The sequence below is a fragment of the Podarcis liolepis genome (genome assembly GCF_965112155.1).
Source record: "Podarcis liolepis genome assembly, chromosome: 4".
NCBI classification, from domain to species: domain Eukaryota; kingdom Metazoa; phylum Chordata; class Lepidosauria; order Squamata; family Lacertidae; genus Podarcis; species Podarcis liolepis.
The window spans coordinates 44,807,653-44,812,749 of record NC_139558.1 but is presented as its reverse complement, the minus strand read 5'-3'; the positions used below and the strand labels follow the sequence as shown (position 1 = coordinate 44,812,749).

The following is a 5,097-nucleotide window of genomic DNA, read 5'->3' as shown; positions in this document are numbered from 1 at the left end:
CAATCAGAAGGTTGGCTGTTCGTATCCCCCATGGTGGGGTGATCTCCCGTTGCTCTGTCCCAGCTCCTGCCAACCTAGCAGTTTGAAAGCACACTAGTGCAAGTAGATAAATAGGTACCGCTGTGGCAGGAAGGTAAATGGCATTTCCATGCACTCTGGTTTCCCATTGTGCCAGAAGCGTTTTAGTCATGGTGGCCACTTGACCTGGAAAGCTGTCTGTGGACAAATGCCGGTTCCTTTGGCCTGAAGCAAGAGGAACGCCACACCCCATGGCCACCTTTGACTGGAATTAACTGCCCAGGGGTCCTTTAGCTTTTACCTTTTTTACTACATAGAATGTTCATTGTTCCTTATATAGTCACGAGGGGGGGGGGATCTTAAACTCATTGAGCCAGAAAATATTTGTTTTGTGCACTCTTAAGATTATGAGAATGCAAGAAGACCCATCTAGTCCATCATCTTGTTCTCACATTGGCCAACCAGATGGCTGTAGGAAGGCCACTAGCAGGACCTGAGTACAACAGTACTATCTGCACTTGGGGTTCTTAGAAACTTGGGGTTTTATTTCTGTTCAACACCAATCTGTATCTTCTAAATCAGACTTACCTACATGGTTTCCTCTAGATATTGTTGAACTACAGCTCCCATCATTCCTAACAATGGGCCATCCTGGCTGGAGCTAATGGGAGTAGTAGTCCAACATTATTTGGAGGATGTTCTGTAGGTTATTGCTGTTCAATAGATGTACATTCTTCATTGTTTAAAAGAAGTAGAATTTTCAATATATTCAGCTGCTGTTTTGTTGCAATCTAAAGGACGCCTATTTATAAAACATAAGCTGTGGAGCTTGAAAATGACTTGCAGAAAATCATCACCTGAGGAAAGCAAAATGTCCAACTACTGCTTTGGTGAAATTAAATGCCGTGACTAATGCCAGCAATTACCGTCCTTTATTAATGGCTATAAAGAGCCTATTTGTTTCCATGTTGGTGCTTACTAAATTGATCTCAGTTATATTGAGTGCTGAAGTGCAGACTTATTAGCATCTCTTTTGATTTTGGAATAGAAGGGAGTAGCAGCAGAACTTTTTCTCCACGTGGAAATCAGCTAAGTGATGCCTTGACGTAACTTTGAATTTTCTGACAACAAAGAGAGGGGCTGCCTTTAGGACTTGAGGTTTGATCCCACTGACAAGAGAGTAAGAAGCTTCACATCAGTGGCATAAGACCTTCTCCTTAATGCCTGATTCAGCTGAAATGACTTGGAGATTAGACTGAAGGACACTGCTCAGAAAGCATCACATTGTACCTGATAAATGTTTTATGGTCTGAGAGATGCATGAACTGAAGTGAGCTATGTGGGGAAGACAGAGCCATGCTGACAGGAAATGTAACTCAGATTTGTTTTAGATGTAACTTTAGACTTTTTTTGGTTTAAACATGTAGGCCTTTGTTTTAAAATGCAAAAACACACAAGCTTGCTAGAAGATATCAGGAAGACAGTATATTAAAACAGAATGAATTAATATGAGTACATAACAGATTGATAGATAATTAAAATGCAGGATTGGGACACAACAGAGTGTCATTTACTCAAGCCCATGAACCAAGTACACTTACCTGTCATCTCTTTTTAAAAAAAAGATAACTGAGTTGTTGAAATTCTCACTTCAAGGGAATATTTCAAGATAGGACATTGAAAGTCCAAGCATTCTCAAGAAAACCAACTGCATTCTAAAGATTACTACTAACACAATACCTGAAATGCGTTGTTGAAAGGCAAAAATATTTCACATGCTTTTAGTCTAATTGAAAAATAAAAAAGCTCTTTCACGTTCTATAAGAGGAAAGACTGTTCTATTAGGAGGAGAAAATATTTGAATCAATGAATTTGCCTTGAGGGGTTTTTCATTATGAGGCTAGAGTAATCCTAACCTTTACAATTTGTCTTTGCAGCTAGCTGTCTATTAATAATTAGAATGTCTAATGCACTAAACCAACCTTCAATCTGGTGTCTTGTCGAGTTGCAGCTCGGCATCCAAGGAAAAATCAGTCTCACACCATGAGGGGTTCCGAAATATGGCTGCTCCTAGGGCTAATGCAGCACAGCTTTTATTGTGTGAAATAGAAAGATACAAAATACAAGGCAAGCAATTTGTTCTAGCCAGCAGATAAAGACCTTCGTACGAGCATCAGGCCATGCCACGTTAGCCAATCATATAGGACAGCACGAGCTGTTCACGCGCTATTCATGCTCCAAGGATGCTTCTAGCTATGAGATCACCCTGTAACAATAAGAACTTTGCTCATGCTCTCATGTACAAGCAATCATTTTCCCACATGTCCCCTTTTCTTGTTTATATTATTAGAGGAAAAGAGGGACCATTAGTCCAAATCGTACACTTCATTGCCTAAGCGTCTACACTTTGCAACATAAATTCCTCTTGTAACCCCTGTGGTGGGCCGTGGTCGGTACCACCATGCAGTGCATTGGGAAATCAAAGAGGGTATGCATTGAATGCAACAACACACCATAATGAAGCCAGCAATACATGCAATTACAATCAATAATATTTTTCTTAACCATAATCCATTAGGTAACCAAGAAGACAACCACTCCCATGGATCAAAACTTTCAGGTGGATTCAAAGGATTATGGGCTATCATTTGTTCCATATGATCAATAGTAGCAGAGATATTGGTCGATTGATCAGTTATATACATGCAGCAATGAGAATGAATTAAGGCACAAATTCCACCTTTAGAAGCAAGGATCACATCTAAAGCATAATGATGTTGAAGAACTACATTTCTTATTTCTGATATTTCTTTGTTAATCATTTTTAAAGCCAAAATGGTGGAATTAAACAAATTTTCTGTCCAGTTTGCCAATTTATGCAAATCACGGTAATTCATGGCTGCACCTAAAGAAGGCAGAAGGGACCTAGAAATGGCTGTCCCTGTATATTGAGAAATAGGTGATTGTACTTCCCTTCTGTTACGCAAACGGACCGCTGGGAGCTTATCTATTTTATACACCAAGGGTACCACTATGCCTAACGTGCAGGTACCAGAAAAGGCAGAGGGGATTTCTTTGTAGGCATGTGTGCCACAAAATAACCATAAGTCAGATTGAAGCAAACATGTAGTTCTGCTGCTCTTTCTCATCCAGTCGAACCAAACATAAAAGTCTCTACACGCAGCTTGTTGTTCATAGGTCATGTAGGTTGTGACATTATTAATTAAGACCTTTGGCCTACCACTCATGGTTGTAACATTAAGAAAACAAGAAGATCCATTAATGTACTCATATGTCCAATTACAATATGGATAATGACCTAAAAATTTTTTGCTATTGTGATTAAAACGAAAACAAAGAAACGCTATTTCTACAAGCGATAAAAACACAGGGAATAAACTTATACGATTGTCCTTCATATTATTGCTAATCTTAAATGAAGCATTTACTGGAAAGCTAGAATACCACCATCAAAAAAAAACTCAAAGCTTCAAGAAGCTTTTAAAAATCATTTTCCTCAGCAGCTAAAAAAAAGGCACTAGCCAAGCATAGTCCGCTTCAAGCATATTCCGCTTGCTGTAACTAAAAAGATTGCAACAAGGTCGAGAACAGAGCCCATTGTCTTCGTGGGCCATGTTAAAAAACCATATTGCAAGTTGCTTTCTGTCCGGGAACCATGCCAAAGCACAAGAATGAAACAACTGGAACACACTGAAATCCCTTCACCCCCTCCCTTGCCAAGAGTCCACAATAGTTCCAAGACAGCCCTCTGTACATGCTCAGAGGAACACATCATAAGGCAGGACTCCTGAGGGAGGAGAAAAAAAAAATATCTGGGGGGTAAAATCCAAGTGATGCCAATAAGGATGAGAATGGTAAATTAGTCCAATGGCCACTTCCGAGCAACCTGTGTGATATTTCATGGCTCGATTATTGGCATGTAAAAACCACAATCCAGAAGAAGTCACACAACCATTTCTGCAGATACAGGAGCCCATTTGCTGTAAATAAGTCTGATGTATTGCTCCTTGTACTGCTGAGTCAAAAGTCCAAGCCCAATGAAGCGTGATGATACAGATGGGATGGTTGCTATTAGGAGGCAAAACCCAAGCGATGCCAGTCTGACGAGGGCATCCTTCAAAGCCAGGCTCACTTCCCAAACAAGAGGCAGCAAAACTGTAATGATGTTTGGTGGTTGAAGTGGCTTCCCAGGGAAAAGGGGGGCCAATGCAGTAGGGATGAAGATGGCCTTTCAGCGTGCCAGGAAACACTGGAACAGCTGTGGAAGAGCCTCTTCCATTGCAGAGGTGATTGTGATCTTGTCCGCTGGATTCTTGTGTTCTTTAAGGGCAGAAAATAGTGGAGACAGAGTGGATGTGGGCAGGTCCAAATAACTCTTTATCCAATTCAGCTGTCCAAGAATTTGTTGTAAATCCACCAGTTTACGTAATGGGTAAAGTCTGCTGGATTTTTTCCTTAGCCACTGTCAATCCAACAGGTTGTAGCCTTTCCAGGATTTTGGGACACGGCGGAGGATAAGGCCATGGCTAGCAGGCCGTGGCTAGCAGTGCCCACTGACTGGCAGGCTTTAAGCATATCAGCAACGGCTATATTTGATGTTGCCATTAGAGGGCGCAGCACTTGCTTAAAGTCCTCATTTCCATTAGCAAACGCAAGCTGGCGTACAATCAGTTCTTGTGTTGCCAGGTCCTGAACTTGCCACTTGAAGGTATTATACAAGCGATCGACAAATTGTCCATAGGGCTTTGCAGGACCCTGTCTGATGCTTCCCCATCGGCCATCTCGCTCATTCCTGTCATCAGGGACAGAGGCCAGAGCCTCTTGGGCTGAGGCTGTAGTGGCTGCCCAATACATAGGATCAAGGGCCAACTGTTGGGCAATAGGAAGAAAATTGCCTCCTCCCGTCAGCCCATCGAGAACATCGGTTTGGGTCAGCATGACGGGGGCTGGGGGTGCAGGAGCAATCACAGGGAAGAGATTAGGAGTTGTACAGTCAAAACCCAACAATGGGGCAGCGGCACGGAGAGATTCTTGGAGAGGAGTAGTAGAAGCGGTGCC

At 41.9% G+C, this 5,097-nt stretch overlaps 1 long non-coding RNA gene across 1 annotated transcript; it reads right to left on the bottom strand.

The window, feature by feature from the left end:
• Positions 1-2,513: 2,513 nt before the first annotated feature.
• LOC310705683 lies at positions 2,514-3,545 on the bottom strand. Its single transcript, XR_014525448.1, has 2 exons — positions 3,276-3,545; positions 2,514-2,923 (listed from the first exon to the last, which is right to left on the bottom strand). It is a non-coding gene; the product is annotated as an uncharacterized lncRNA (long non-coding RNA).
• Positions 3,546-5,097: the final 1,552 nt, after the last annotated feature.